Raw genomic sequence first — 16,829 nt, forward strand, 5'->3', positions numbered from 1 at the left:
TAACATTACAGATGTTAAATTTGTTAAAAGTAAATGTAAACACACAGCATTTGTTTTCTAGCTCACCAGAATTGATACTGAGAGATATATGAGCTGTATATTACATGTTTGGTGACCAATTACCCATTAAATGGAAACTTAACTGACATCTGACTGGTTAGAGCACGATTCAATTAACACCAATCCTATCCTAAAATGCTCATGCTGGCTAAAAGGAGAGGAGTAATGTGGGTGTTTGAACGCTGCAGCCACACGGTTACATCTCCATTTCACTTTGAGTACGTTTTAATCAAATCACTCACTCAAATATGAGCTCTGGGGAGATTTCATTATATTATCATGCTGATGTCTGTCTCAATTCTACGGTACAAGCTTTCAACTCTTGCCTGGAGGGTGAAACAGGGACATATACCCGCACCACGCACCCTCAAACAGGGCATTAGCCTGAGATAGGAAAGAAGGAAAAGGCTGCAAGATTAGAAGCCAGGTCAGATTTCACAAATCCTCTCAGTCTCAATTTCTCTCCCAGTCTCTTGTCTGTACATGTCTTGTGCGGCAAACCCCAGGAAACTGTATCCTCGTCTGAGCCGACATGGTGCCCACTGAGGCTCATGATAACAGTCCTGCTTTACCGACTGGAAAGCTGGGAGGGAAATTATTTATCTGCACAGAGAATCATGTGACGACTTTACATGTTTACATATGGGCTACTGCAGGTGTACGAGAAAACTGTTTAATTAGATCTAAATGTATTAAAGGCATCATTTGGGTTAAAAACCTTGTATTGTCATGTTGCCAGCTTTTCAGGCACCTTTAATAATAGTGATGAAACTTGATCCAAGGTTTGAAGCATTTTCCAGTTGAAGTGGATGTTTCTCAAACTGACTAAAACACTTATCATATAATAACATAGATAGTTAGCATATGACTTCTTTAGACTGAAGTGTAAAAGACTGTCTAACCTTTCACTTATTGTTCATTACATTTTTGAAATTTAAAAATGCATTTTAAAAAAGAATACACGATACCTGATCTCAAATTACAAAATGTGATATCAATAATATTAGACTAAATGGCATTTTTGTATGTATGCATGTACAAATAAGTTATGCCCGGGGTTTGTAAAGGATTTTGTATAGAGATTTAATATAGGCAGTTATCTCACAGTATGTGATGCTCATGTTGACTTTCTGTTTAGGCGATTGGTTTTTATTAAATATTGCTGTTAGCAACATGTTTGCAGGAATAAGGCCTTTACTGGCAGAGACATTTGCTCATTAAGTCCGCTTATTGAGGATACATTTCTTAGTTAGTATTATTCAGTAATGATATATATAAATTACTTATTATATTCATTTGTTTTTTGGCCACCAAGCTTATTTGCTCAGAGCGTTTGAGGGAAACCTCTCTCTTGGTTTGATATTTACTCTCCTTAATAACAACTTCTAGATCAAACAGCTCACCAACACTGAGGTTTAACATACAGTTTCATCCAAGGGTATTTCCCAGGTGAAAATCCTTTCATCACTGAACACAACTTTGCTTTTTTCAGTTTACGAGCTGCAGTTCAAATATGTGCAGTGATTATACCAAGCTCTTAAACAGCTCTCCCTGCAGCTGAACCCTTCAGAGCAGCAGTGTGGTGGTCTGGCTTGGCAATAATTTAGTCAATGTTTATAGCTGTCTGTCAACTTGAGCTCAACTTTTACGCGACACAGATACAGTAGCTCGCCCCTCATCTCTCTGTCAGTCAGAAATGGGCTCTGTCAGTGGACGTGTACATCTGATATAAGAGCTGCAGTGGACTTGTAGGACAGGATGAACAGTGTTAGAGACAAAGAGGTCACTGCCAGATCTCGGAGAATGATCGGAAACTGACTTAATCCATTTGCCCTGCTATAAAACCCACACATACAAACACATGCAATGACACATCCCCCTCTTAACCCCTCACACACACAAGTGTTATCTTGCATCTTGCACATTAATACACTGACAGTCCACCCACACATTCACCTCTGCTGTCTGACCACAGATGACGTCTCTGTCCACAGCGGTGCAGCACACACAGCGTAATGTAGTTTGTGCCTCTCTGTGTTGGGAATAGCTCTGACCTGAGGGGACCTACGGTAGCTGGCTGCTCCGCATCTCTCTTTCCTGCTCCTGACAGTTGGCTCCACTGACCTACTTCAGCCAAAAAGACTTCAACTATTATTATTTTCTGCCGCTTTCACTGAAAAAGAGAGAAAGAACAGGAGGGAAGAGAAAAGGGGGAAGAGGTGAATTTTTAATGGTGCAACATTCAGTAATCCAGGTGACGCAAGAGAAGAAATCTTTATATCTTTACTTCTTTCTTTGCAGACATGTTTCAGCCTTAAATGTAAACACGTCTCCGTTTTTTGGTCACAGATGTTTACATGTGGCTCGTGTCTACGATGGCAGTACTGCTAATCTTTCCTTTACAGTTCCCGCGTTGTTACCATGACAGTCTGTGGGCGTGCAAGGTTTACACTGAGTGGTTTAGAAACTCTCTCACAATGAGGTCATCCTGTTCAGAACAAGGAACGTAACAGACCACCCATGACTCTTCATAGAGAGGTAATCTGGTGGAAGGGTAGAGATGAGTTTACCATGCAGCAGGTTACAAGTGTATTACTCTTGATTGATTTAGTTTGTAAGAAACAAGGCATTTCAAATCATCCCTAGAAGAAGTATTATTATCAACAATGCATAATTTAAGCTTTAAAAGGTAAAAACATTGTCTTGCAGAAAATTGGTTTCTTTTCTTATATATATTATTACTCTGAAGGCTGCATGTTACTGTAGTACTGCAGTGTTAGTATCTTCATCATAATTTATATGTTTTGAACACTTCAATCTGCAAGTAACCAGAAACTACAGCTACAACAAAGTAAGTGTAGTGGAATGAAAAAGGACCACGTTTCTCTCTGAGCTGTAGTGAGGCTGATGGACAAATTAGGATATGATATAAATAACTATGTACAAGAACTATACTTAAATTAAGTTACACTAAACCTCATCACATACTCCATCACAGCAAAGGTTTCAAATTACAAATTTGACAAATCATCCGTAGCAGAACTATATCCACTTAATTGCAAAATAAGGCAGGAATTGAAAGCTGCATTGTTCTGAACGACAAACTGATGTATCAGGTTCCTCATATGAAGTTGCTCTGACCAACGCGTTAGCAAACAGTTGCTGATTTCTGTAAACATGTAAACCCATTATCCACTCCAGTTTGCTCAGTTTGGGTTTACGCCAACTCTTTTAGAAAAATATCTGCTTCCAAAGTAGGGAGGTCTTAATATTTCATAGATTATGTTTATAGGATATTGATTAGTGCAGCTTTAATCCATCACTCTAGCAAGAAACCAATTTTAGAGAAGCTTAGAGGCAATATACTTGAAATATTTATACCCCATACTACCTATCCTTGCGTTTTGAAGTTCCTGTGTGCAATGAAGAGTGAAATGATATATTAGCATTTGCCACCTGCAGTCTGCAGGTCTATGATGTGCGTAAAAAGCTCCTCTCTCCCTGCAACTAGCAACCTGTCATTACGGACCAAAGCACAGCTACAGCACAGAGGCGTGCACAGCCTGTAATTGGTTCACCTCTGAGTCAGAGACAATGTGCAAATTCAAACAGACATATTGAAGCTTTTATCATCATTTAAGAAGGAATACAGTCAACACACCTCCACACTTGAATATGTGAGTGTTCACAAAGTGCTTCTTTATGTGTCACTGCTGTGAGGTGAGTTTTCTCTTGGATTCAGGTTTGTCATCAACAATGAGGCAACCTAAACAGGGCTGGTAATCTGACCCCCCCCCCCCCCCCCCCCCCCCCATACACATTCACACACAGGCGCACACATCGTCAGCTGTGCCTTTACATCCCTTAGCCCTGACCCTCCTGCCCTCCAGTCATGTGGCCTGTCTGACTCATCCTGGTTTAGTGGTCAGACGTTGACAGCCACGCAGAGAGGAAAAATGTAGAGCGAGAATGAAAAAGAGAGAAGGAGTAAAAAAAAAATAAAGAGTTTGAATGAAAGAGATTCTGTAAAAGCTACGATATGAATTTAAGATCGAGCGAACAACAGAGGTAGTTTCAATGCAGCACTGCATGTGGAGCAGGAGGTAGTGCAGCACTGCTGGGAGGTGGTTTCATTCATAACTTCTTTCTAAAAATCATCTCTGACATGTGGCAAAAGTTTTATTCATAGTATCTTAAGAAAGGGTGTCAAATTGGTGTAAGAAATATTTTAATAAAAACATTTATTGACTTACATGAAAGTCACTTTTCCTTTCATCTCATTGGGGATTTCTTTGAACTGTAAACAGGTGAGTGAGAAAGGGGGAGGTCAATAAAAATATAGAGTGTCTTTCAGGACACAGTGGGCGAGCCAGGGTGAAATTATACCTGAGAAAATTATTGAGATCTCAATGTGATTCTGATTGGGAACTTCTATAGATAGTTGTATGTGTCTGCATATGTGTGTGTGTGTGTGTGCATGTTATATGGTCCTGTGTGGATATTCTTTGCTTTACGCGCGTGTGTGTGTGTGTGTGTGTGTGTGTGTGCAGGGAGTGTGTATGTGAACGCAGGTTCCCCAGTAAATATAGCCGCTAGTCAGGGGCTGTTGATGACAGGCATAATTACAGGCTGAGCTGTTCAGCAGCTGAGAGTCTAGCAGGAAGAAAGAGGAGTGTGTGTGGATGTGCATGTAAGTGTGTGTGTGTGTGTTAAAGTTAGCTGAGGGGCTTATGTAAAGCCTACAGAGTTCACTGAATGTTTCATTTCATCATAAAACATTCAAGTTTGACTCTGTGAATAAGAACTGAACAAGAGTGGACCAATCATACCCTCAAGTAGAGAAAGGACACAGTAGGTCTAATATGGTGTCTGTTTTTTTTCCTCTGGCAAGGATGTTATGTTTTCATCCCTGTCGGTTATTTGTTGGTTGGTGTGTTTGTTTGTTTGTATGTAGGATTACACTAAAACAACAGAATGCATTTCCATGACACATGGTGGAAGGATGCTGTGTAGGTCAGGGAAGAACAAAAGACATTTTTGTGTGGATCCAGGAATTTTTGTTTCACTTTCTTTTACATTGCAAGATTTTACAACACTGGTTAAACTGTTGTTCTTTCTTGTTCTTTCTCTTTCCATCCTTTCACCTCTTGTGTCTCCCGATAGAACTAAAGCCATTTCTTCCCACTTACTGTAGGTGTTGCTGTTACGTATTGGTATTTTTTGGTGAAGTATGAGTATGCTCCTTTTTTCACCTTTTCTCTGAAAATGATTTCTTTTAGAATTGAGACCACAAAGGCCTGATTATCCATGTTATGCAGCCACTAGAGCCAAGGGTGACTGCATGAAAAACGTTCACTTTAAGACTAATCATATCAATGAGTCATTATGAAATCCTTTCCTCTACTAATACCAAACTGATGGATTAAAAGGGACAAGCCATTTTCTGCTCCCTTTGCTTCGTGGAAGGCCGAGCTGAATTGGATTTGTATGGACTCAGCGGAACAGCATATCCACTTATGGAGGCCAATTATGCTGGCAGGGGCACTTCAAGACGAGCCACTCTTCATAAGTCGCCCTGCAGAAATGTGTTCTCCCGCAGCGCTCTGAGAGCAGCACCTGTGTGTTTCCAGAGGTTTGGTGCTCTAAAGATGGAGGCGTTTGTCTTTTTCATGGTTCCCCTCGCATATCATTCAATTTGTTTGCCGCTTCCTTCCAGGGAAAAGCAATCGCTGTAAACCCGCTTGTGGCGAACGGATTGGAAAAAGTCACTGTTGTTGTTAAGGCGCATAATCACGCCATCGTTTTCACATCCTGTCAATACATGAACCAAACTATGCTCAGTGGTCAAAGTTCAACTCAATTTAAAAGTTGGGTTTATTGTCCAAGTGAATGAAAAAGCGGTAAATAAAACCCACAAAGCTGAATATTTGTGTATTAATGTGTTAGTTCTCAACCGTTAAAATTGCCCCACTGTCCTCCACATACAGAGACACATTTTAGAGACATGAGGTGACAGCTGTTTAAATCTGGTGCTCAGACGTGGATTCACCTCCCAGGCTGAACTTGTAGAGCAGAGAAAAACCAGCTAATACCAGGAGCAGCACAACCTACACTGCATGTATGTGTGAGCTGTGGAGACTGAGGTCATGTCATATCTGTATTTTCAGTATTTTTTCTACTCAAATTGAGGGTTAGTGTCGCCTTCTACTATTCACAGTCACACACATTCGCCCAAGACATTATGTTTTCATTGTTGTTTGTCAGATCCAGGAAGGTTTTTGTCAATTTCTATAACATTGTGAGTGATTGAGTGTTTTGCAACACTTTCACTGATTTCCTAAAATAGTCATTTTCTGGATTTTTATGAAAAAAAGTCAGGCATGTTAAGGGGACTGATGGTTATCCGTGCGTAAAATGTATTCAAATTCAAAAACAAAAATTTGAATGGTTGTGGTTTCATAAGGGAACAGTTGTATTTCAGACTGTGCAAACCTAAGATACTTGTTTTACTTCTATTTGTTTTAAGTTTATCGAAAAGAAAAACACATTCGGTGTAGTTAGTTTTGCAAGTATATAGCTTATGTGACTGTTTTTTTTTTTTTTTTGAGAGACAAAGAGACAGGACACACTCCACAAGCTTAATTCATGTTCTCAGGGCTCGTTCACGGACATCGACGTGCACACGCAAACCCACCACTCACACAAGGCAGAGTTGAGGATCGGAGTGGTGGGGGTGTAACAAAACAGAGGGACCCCGCCCCCCCTGTGAATCCATTGGCTCGCCATTGTTCGGGAGGAGCGCAGCAAACACAAACCGGAGGCAGTGAGAGTGGAGCCAGTGTCTGTTTGACGACCCGCTGCCCGGAGGCTCAGAGCAGGGAACTAACGACGAGTAGGGCGGTCGGTTCATCCTCTCCCGGACTGAGAGTTTCTGTGTTTTTTATATTTGCACATCGAAGAGCCGCGAGAAATCTGCACCCATAGCGCACTTTCCCCCTTTTACGCACGGATGGAGAGGCGCAGGTAGAAGGGCTGAGGCGCCGCTGAGGAGACGCTGGAGTGAAGTTTTGGAGAGGTGAGTTAAAACCAGGCCCGGTGAGCTGAACAATATGAAAACAAGCTGGTGAGGTGTGGAGACTGTGGTGCGCTCCATCCAGGGAGGGACTCATGTGTCCAGGCTGTAGGGGAGAAAAAAGCTTGTTCTCCGGGGCAGTGGGTTAGTGGATCTGAGCCATGCGTGAACTGATTTCACCGAGGATGCAACTGAATGAAGGATAAACCCACAAAAACACCAAAAATTCGACTTTACAGTTGAGTTTTTATGTCATAAATGTCATAGATCGCAGAGGATGACGCGTTAAACTGCATAAGTTGCATGAGGATGATCTTTGCATAATTTCGTGTCCTAAGAATATAGTGGTTGAGCTCAAAAGCTGCAACAAAACTATGATTTATAGAGATGAAATATTTAAAACTCACTCCACATGAGCTGTGTTTGAGTGCGTCCTCCTGATTGATGATGTGCTGTGAGCAATCTCTGCCATTCAAGTCGTTTCTGTCTTTGCAGGAGACACGTGATGCAAGCTTGAATGGGAGAAAATGTTATTGTGCAGCTCCTGTCAGTGTGTACGTGTGTGTGCATCCCTGCATGTGTGCGTGTACTTCCCTGTTGAGACACACGCACTTGTGATGCTGCATGTTTGTGGAAAGTAAGAGAACTAGGCCAGTGATTTAAAAACCTTCCAGGTTTGTTGATGGGGTCAAAGGGCATCAGGTTTCTCTCCCCCCCCCCCCCCCCCCCATGTCATGTATTGTGCTGTGGTCAGTGGATGTGCCAGCTGAACCAGAGCAGATAAACATAGAAGCATTGAAATGAAAGAGTCTGAAGTGAACAGCCTTGACAGGACATATTTCCACTTGCCAGATGGTCAGCAGATGACTTTAAAAAACGTACCTGGAGAATAGTGATGATTTGAGATCTCCTCCTTTTTAAAACTCTGCCAAACAAGCTCCACGTTCTCTCTTCAGCTGCATGTCCTCCATCTAAAACAAGTCTCCCCAGAAATCAGGCCCTTAATTCTCTGCCAATTCCACAGCACTTTCAAAATAAAAACAAAAACAACAAATAAATATGCAGCTTGCAGTGCGGCTTTCCTCCCGGCTGCTCATGCTGTTTCAGAAGGGGGAGAAATGAAAAAAAAGGATTTTTTTAATTCAGGGCAAAATGCTCTTTCAGTTCTGCGCCAGCCTGACTTTGATATGGTTAAGTGGAAGTGCTTTGCTTCGCTGCCAGCCTGTTTGGGCCGTGGTTAAGATGTTTGAGGGGGGCTGGGGATGAGGAGGTAACGTGGCCTGTGCCAAGCAGAGACGGGCTGTAAGGATGCAAGACCAGCGTCTGTTCCCAGACTCTCACACACAAGCTCCCCGTCACCTGCTCTCCACTTTACCCAGAGCCGGCTTTTCATTCCCTGCATCTGCTCCCACACTCTTTTCTCCTTCTGAGTCTTTCACTTTCTCTGTCTCACACAAGCAGAGACAAGTACACACACACACACACACACACACACACACACACACACACACACTCTCTCATTTCCTCCTCTTTCTCTCTCCAAAGACTCATTACAGGAATTATGACTGTGTGGTTTGGAGGAAATTCAGAGGCTTGATCTTGTTTTGTTGGGTTTTCCCCCAAAGCTACGAAAACACAACACACTACAGTGCTGATGCAAAGTGGATGTGATTATTTTTAAATTAATGTCAGCATCACCTGAACTGATTTGACCACTAAGGAGTTTATATCTTGCCTCTGACGTAGGTTTGTTAGTTAGTGAGTATCTTCTCAGCAGGATTGCACAAAAACTACTGAACAGATTTTCTTGAAACTTGGTGGAAGGATGGGACATAGGCCAAGGCCCTTAATTTTTTTTTTCACAGGGAATTGTTAATGGATCTTCATGAAAAAACATGTTTCAAGGACTTCTATGTCTCAGTGTGTTAGATTCGGTGGCTTATAGAATGTGCAGGGACTGTTGGACCTTGGAGGAGGTATGCAATCTACTGAGTGACAGTCTATTCATTTACATTTTTTTTAAGTTAAGCATTTTGTCTATGAGCTGTTAAACTCTCAATTCTCCAGGATTAAAGAAGCTGATGTTTTCAAATCTCTTGTTTCATCCAAACAGATCTTTTTATCCAGATATAATATAGTTTACGATCATGTGAGACAAAGTAAAGCAGCACATTTCTCATTTGGAAAAAGTGGAGCAGGAGAAAGTTTGGCACAAATAGAGCAGCCTGTGATTTATCAGCTGACTGCAGGATATTATATTACAGACGATAATCAGCACAGAAACTGGAGTTGATAATATTATCAATCATCCAACATCCAGTGGGTCATTTGACTTTAGCTTTACAACCCATTTAAACAGAAACTCCAATGTTTCTGCAGAAAAATAACTTATTCTTGCTGATACTGTCTGATTTTGGTTAATTATTTCAAATAACATTCAAACACAGTTTAGAAACTGTTAACGAAAAATGTCTCATGAACATTATGTGACTTTTAGTCTGAGGTCCAGACTGAAACAACAAATTGAATTTGGCCAATTTGTGACCAGTTATGACCAAATACCTGTAAATCCAATGACATAATTCAATAGAAGCAGATTATGAAGGCCATGTGAATAACAAACTAACAGAAGGAGGAGGAACAGGACCTGGAAGTGCATTGCGCTCTCAGCCATTATAAGGAATTAAAAGTCTATCAACGTCTCTCATGTTAGCACTTGACCTTTTCCTTTCCTCAGAAACACTCAGCTGCCGCTCTCAAGAATTTTGCAGGAGTGTGTGTGTGGGTGGCTGTGTGTTCGTTGCATACATTTATACACATGTTTTTCCATCTCCGAGCACATGTGCGGTTTCGGGGGCGAAATTTCAGCCTTGCATTCTTCCAGGAGGAGTGTCGGCTCCGTACAGTTTTCACAGCTGATAGTTATTTCATAAGGCGTGTAGGCTGCAGGAAGTTTAAGTGCTCTGCTGGGACGCCGAAAGAAATGATTTCAGCCAGAGGCTTTTTGCTGCTCTGGATGCTCCATCAGAGTTTAATGATACACATGACTTAAATAATAAAGTCAAAATCCCCCGCTGAGTTTCCACGATCCAGACTTCCAAATTTAACTCGACCCCTCAGTCTGCGCCTGCGAAGCCGCTTTGATATAACCAATAACGGGCAAGAGGTTGATCTGGTTCTGGATCCTTGATGAAGCTTTCATGTTCCCTGTGGGGAAATTGTGTCATTCTGTTCACAGATATCGAAGACAGTTGTTTTTTACAGGCCTGTCACAAAGAATACAAAGTGGTTTTATTTTAGAAATGGCTACATTTCAACTTTTCACACCTCCTCAAGCTCGAACAAAGTCTGTTTGTTCAGAGTGACTCATTATTTGTGGCGCAGAGACGGCCGCGTCAGAGTGAGGGCCCAGGCCGTCTGCTCTCAGACAGAGGTTATCTCGCTTTAAGATGCTGGTCTGGCCGTAGCCGCCTGTCTCAACATGTCCTACCCTGCAATCATCTCTTCCCCAGGGGTGGGTGGGAGGTGTTTTTATGTTTGTTGGGAATCTGTGGTGTCAAGAAGGTGGGCCGTGGTTGTTAAACTGGGGTTAAGTGGAATGTGGAGGGAGGGGCAGCAGAGGTTGAACAGTAAGAAGACCAGCTGGAGGAATGGAGTTGGGGAAGGGAGAGAGGAGTTTTTTAGGGAATGTCAACCCTCCATTTTGGTCCAGACAGAAATCTTGCGTATGCTGAGCTGCATGAAGTGTTTTCAGAGTCTCATGGCCCTCAGAGGATGAACCCCACTGACTTTGGTGATCACTTGACTTTTCTCGTAGCACAACCATGAGTGTCAGTGCTGCTTTACCACAGACCATGGCTCAGACAGCTGCTGTGTACAAGAGGAGTGTATGTAGAGGCTGCTGCCGGTTATATCACGGAACATCTGGACAACACAAAAGCAAGTACACACACAACTACATGCATAGCTGCACGAACGGGTGTGTAAGTTCTACTCTTTTATATTCCATCTTTATTATTTGACTCTCATCCTCCCTTCTTCCATCCTCCTCTGGTTCTTCCTCCAGTCTCTTCCCATCTGTGCTGCCTCCTTCCTCTCTCTCTCTCTCTCTCTCTCTCCCCTCCATAGATACAGACGGAGAATTTATGGAGGGGGGTTTGAACCCCTCCTCCCGTTGTCTCTGAGCAGATCAGCATGGCATTCTTGGTGTGTGTGTGTGTGTGTGTGTGTGTGTGTGTGTGTGTGTGTGTGTGTGTGTGTGTGTGTGTGTGTGTGTGTGTGTGTGTGTGTGTGTGTGTGTGTGTGTGTGTGTGTGTGTGTGTGTGTGTGTGTGTGTGTTTGTGTGTGTGTGTGTGTGTGCGTGTGTGTGTGGTGTTGGAGGTGTTCCACATTAATCCTCTGCTCTGAGGGGACACATGCACCACATGGAACATGCTCTACTATAGTCTTCATGTGCGACACATGATATATGTCACACACATACACACACCTCTGGCTGGGGCAGCTGGAGGCGGCAGCAGTGTTCTATTGCAATAAGCGTTTTAGGCTCCAAAGCTGATAATCTGTCTGTTTTGGTATTTGCTCCCTCAGCAGGGTCCAGCAGCTGGAAGAGACATGATTGGTTCACGTCTGTGTGTCTTGGCAGTTTTATGTCTGTTTGTCTGTTTACCAGCTACAGGACAAAACGCAGATGATAACTAGTGGTGTGTGAGACATCTGGTTCCAGCCGTCCTGACAGTTTTTTGGTATTATTGGTAAAAATTGTACATGTGCTGTCATCAGCTCCTCACTTCTGTGATGAATCGCTTAGAAACTGTCAGCTCTTCACTTGTCTTCCCTCCCATCTCTTTAGTTTGTTTTCTCTGTTGTCTCTCACTCTTTCTTCTGCATTTGTGCAGATGTTGATTTTTGGTTTCTTATCTTACCCACAACACACAGCAATGTATTTCTGCAAATTTGGTCCCAGACACCTTTGCATCTTTTAGAGGACCTGGTTTTTTTCTCTGCCACAAAGTCTAGGATTTTTTGAGGCACCAGGAGGTGGGTGTTCCCATTACCCAGCTGCCTCCGGGTGGCTGTGACACACAGCTGTGTGATGACGGATGAATCGAGGAGGATGGAAGGAGGGGATGACACCGCTCTTTTGTCCTGAGGCCAGTCGTTGTGAGGATGACTGCTCCCTCTTTGCACGTCTTTAAATGTTTCTGCAGCCCAGTGTGACGATTGTGTTTTTGGAACCATCATAACTGAAACACACACTGGATATTAGTTATATAGTCATTGATTACAAAATTGTCAGTAATCATATTAATTTTGTTGAAGGGACGCTCCACTGAAGTAGTTTACTTCCTTTTCACTACTGTGAAAGCCATTTTATAGTCTTTTGGAAGAGTCAAGAATATGAAGTTGCATTGTGGGAATTGTAGGATCCAGTGTTTTTGGAGCCTGATCCATACTAGTGACTAAAATCAAGATATTTTATATACCTTTTTTAAAATCTCTCACAAGTTTCTAACCTTTTATAATCAACACTAAATGAAAAGAGTCGCCAATTTAGTTCTGCAGCATCTCTCATTTCCACCTGAACTCTGTTTAGGGAAAGTTTGTCGTTCACTTACAATGATGAATTGTGCTCTAAGTAATTCAGTTGCAGATCTGTCAAATAATTAATGTTTCGTATATGCAGATGAACTCAGGATGAAGCAGAAGGCTGCAGCACACCGAGGACATTGTGCGTCTTTGAACGGCTCTTGACCTTTCTGCATGTCCTCCACTCTCTCCCCCTTATCCCCCCGTCCATCTCTATTTCATACTGCAGATTAAAGTCATTAATAAAATGATTTCTTCTGTTGTATGTGAGCAGTAGTGTGAGTAGAGAGGTCGGGCTGGTGAGCGGCACAATGGATGCATCACGGTGTTTGGATTACAGCTTATCTGTAGCATCAATGTCCACACATGTGCTGACCTGTTTTCTGTGTCAGTCACTCTAATTTCTGTGGCAGTCCCTGTTTAAGTCAAAGTTTTTTTGTTTCCTTTTGAAATACAAAATAGTTCTTAATCAGTCAAACGTTTGAGTTGTGAGTGTCGTCATATCTTATATAACTTTGGTGTATAGTTTAATTTCCAGTTTTATGCCTCACAAGTTCATATGTTCATATCTTCTCTGTGCCCTCGCTCCCTGCTGAGTCTTTACTCACAATGACTGTTAGTGGAAATATTGCACTGTGAAACTACAGTTTAGGGAGAGAAGATACAATTGCACCCTGCAGTGGATTTCTGTTCCAGGAAGAGGTCATTTCAGGAACAATGTGGAGGCGCCTCTTTCTGTCTTTTTCGTTTTTTGATTTAGCTTTTTTTTTCATTTTTGTTTTGGTTCAACCGCTCAGAGAATTGTAATCCTGTTTATTTGGCTGTCATTGTAAAATCGTTAACAATTGTAGCATTAATCGCTTTTTCCTGAATCCAAATATGGTCGATCACTTTTTCATACACTTTGTGCCCTTTAAACCTTTCCAATCTCTCAAATATAAAACGTGACGTCCTCTTAGACCATCTTGGTTTTGTAATTTGTTATTTCCCAGTTGCCAAATCACCTCATCCATGGGCGCTGCAGGAGCACTAGCACCTTCCCAGCTGATACATCACGCTCATGAATTTTGTCTCTTGTTGCCGACTCTTTTTCCCACAGCTATACAAAACTGTAAACCTGTGTTATCACAGTAGCTGCTATCAGTGAAAAGAATGTTGTCTTTCCCTGCTAAAAATAACAAATGGAGCTGAAAGAACCGACGTAATCCTGTTTGTATGCCAACTGCATTCCAGCGCTGCAGCATAGGTGGTCACTGTCCGGGTCGCACATCATGGGCGATTCGAAGAAGTAGAGCAAGTGAGAATGTCCTTCTAATGCTGACCCAAATACACAGAGCACAGATGTCAGTCAGACATGTATTAGAGAAATATGCACAGCCAAGTTAAAAGGGAAGTTAGTGAAACTAAGTTGGAATCCTTGTGACCTTTGAGTCACTGAAGGAAAACCCACCCTGAGATAATCGTTTAACACGTTGTCAGAGGTTTGATTTATACTAAAGCATTTGCTATCTTGTTTTGTTGGAGTAACTTTCTTCACTGACATGACATTGTATGTGATTGCCAGACTGTTTGATATTACTGTTTGAATATGATTTAAGTGTGTGAGTAGATCAATGAGGTGAAATAGAGAGTAACTTGACTTGAATCAATGTCCCACTCTCTACATGAGAGATCTTCATGAGTATCTGAAAGCACACAAGGATGTTTCTGCGTCAGATTTGATTGTGATGACGTTGTCATGGCGTTGCTTGAGTCGGCAGCAGTGTTTAATGACTTTGTTGTCAGCGTGTGGACGCCAAGTCAGCGAGAGATGCATCGTGTGCTTCTGGTTTAAGCCCCTGTCTCTCTGCCGCCTCTTCTTTCCACTGTACTGTCTAATAATGTATGTATGTCATGAAAATAATCTGAGTCCATTAATCTGGATTGTGCATTTTGCGGCCGTGTCTCACAGTTCTCACGAGTGATTACACGCTGCTCTCCACTGTCGAAATGTCAGCAGCAGCTGTCTGAGTGTAACTTCAGTCCAGACACGCCTCAGTTCATCTGGTCATCCGTACATTTAAATGCCACTCTATATCCTGGCCTTAATTTCTCCTGCATGCTCGTCCTCACGAGGATACTGATGACCTATAATTAGAATAGAGCGGCTGTAAATGCACGTTAAAGATATATGAGGAAATCTGAGGACACTACACACACACACACACCAGGGTGGAGAGAGCGGCCAGTGCCTTTGAACAAAATGTCAGTGAAGTGTAGAGAAATGACCTTTGGTTCTTGCTCGTGGCTTAAAGGATGAATATAAGAGAAGACATTATTACCTGCGCTGACTGAAGTGATACATTCATTATATATGATTAGATGAGGACAACACAGGAAGGAAACATATCTCAAACCCACATTAGGTCTATTTTCTGCAGCTTGGTAAAAATATTTCTGAACCGTCTCAACTTTCATGTGATGGATCTGGCACTGACCTCCTCTCTCTCTCTCTCTCTCTCTCACACACACACACACACACACACACAGCAGACTTTGTTCGATTCCCACGCTTTGGCACTCACACAACAGTCACGTCCCCTCTGCACCACATCCACTTTCCTGTCTGGCGATAAACAGTTTAGCTATATCAGATGACTGAATTGTTTATCAGCTGATTTTGTTTTTGTCTTTTGTTTTATTTTAATTCACTGTGGCGGGATAGGGGAGATCAGGAGGCTCTGATTATTTGGGTCAGTGTGTCAGGCAACGTGATTATTTTGGGTCAGACAAGGTTTCTGATAAACAGGGAGCTGTGTCAAGCAGAGGAGAACACTTGAATTTACTTTTCTGTATTTGCTGTTGATAAGAAAATTCTTTTAATTGAAAGGAATGGTTTGAAATTCAGGTAAATACATTTATTTGCTGGCTTCAATCAATAACACCGTCACTTGTGTGCCTTAAACTACAGCTAGCTGCTTATGTAGCTCAGCTGGAGTCGACAAACAGGAGGAAAAAAATTAACCATATTCTGTAATATGAAGATGGATGACATGTTAATCCCCTGGTGGCTGGCTGCAGTATAGGTCATAAACCCTGCCTTCTCCTTGTTAGCAGATTGGACATGGACTAAACTAAAAAGTCAAAGTTGGCTAAACGCGGGATCGCAATACCATAGCTCCTCACCGAGATTAATACCGCGCAGACGTATAGGCTCAAAATGACATTACAAGCACAAGATGGCAGCGCCCGTATCATTTAACTCTCAATAAGAAAGTGAATAGGAGGATTTTCCCAAAAAGTATCTATTCCCTAAAGAAAGAGTATTTTTGGCTCCGCAAACTTTGACTTAACAGTTTGTCGCTCTTGCGATTAATAAATATCCTCAGTTTGTTTATTGAGCGAACATGAAATGTGTGTCCAGACTGTTGTCAGGTCACACAGGCTGACTTGTTGAACGGGTCATCTGTTACTGTGTCTTTGCCGTGTGTCAGGTTTGTTGTTTTGTGCTCCTTCAGGAATTCTCCGCCAAGTTGACCATTCGCATGCAGGGACGATTGTAAACAGGCATTGTTCCCGTCTTTAGGGATGACTACTGACCGAGCCTCTGATTCCTTTTGTACCTGAGGTATTCTCACTGCATACCAGCATCACACTGGACGTGTTGAAATTTTGCGCTGCACATTGTTCTCTTTGTGTTTTGTCTGTGTGTTGGGATTCCTGAAGCCAAAACCTTGCAACTCTTTATCTATCATCCTACAGGTGACAGAGCAGAGCTGACTTTAGCCATAACAGCGTCTCAGATCTCAGGTTCAAAGCTTTTGAATTCCTGAATGACACCGGGTTGGGTTATTTACAACATCTTCCACAGTGTGTGTGTGTGTGTCTGTGTGTGTGTGTGTGTACATGCTGATTTTACTACCTAGTAACCAGAGAGAGATTAGTTTACACTTGTGAGTGCTGATGACTGAAGGTGAAAGTTTTCAGGGATTAATTTCACAGAGACTTAGTTTGACTTCCTGTTTCAAGTTTTAAAAAAAAACTTAACCCTTAAACCTGTTTAACAGATTTATTTTTTGACAAAATAAGTAATAAACACTATACTGATGTGCTAATACCTTTTAAGCTG

General features: G+C 42.1%; 1 protein-coding gene across 4 annotated transcripts in view; it reads left to right on the forward strand.

Annotated features, from left to right (window-relative positions):
- The window catches only part of ripor2 (RHO family interacting cell polarization regulator 2), a 54,780-nt gene that overhangs the window by 9,650 nt on the left and 28,301 nt on the right, over positions 1-16,829 (forward strand). Inside the window, exon 1 of one of the 4 annotated variants that reach the window (XM_069516653.1) lies at positions 6,839-7,135. The exons of the other annotated variants lie outside the window; for them this stretch is intronic. The gene's annotated coding sequence lies outside the window, so the exon portion shown is untranslated. Of the gene's footprint in view, positions 1-6,838; positions 7,136-16,829 lie in introns of those variants that run through there. 4 annotated transcript variants of the gene reach the window in all.

The sequence above is a fragment of the Paralichthys olivaceus genome, chromosome 20 (genome assembly GCF_024713975.1).
Source record: "Paralichthys olivaceus isolate ysfri-2021 chromosome 20, ASM2471397v2, whole genome shotgun sequence".
NCBI lineage: Eukaryota > Metazoa > Chordata > Actinopteri > Pleuronectiformes > Paralichthyidae > Paralichthys > Paralichthys olivaceus.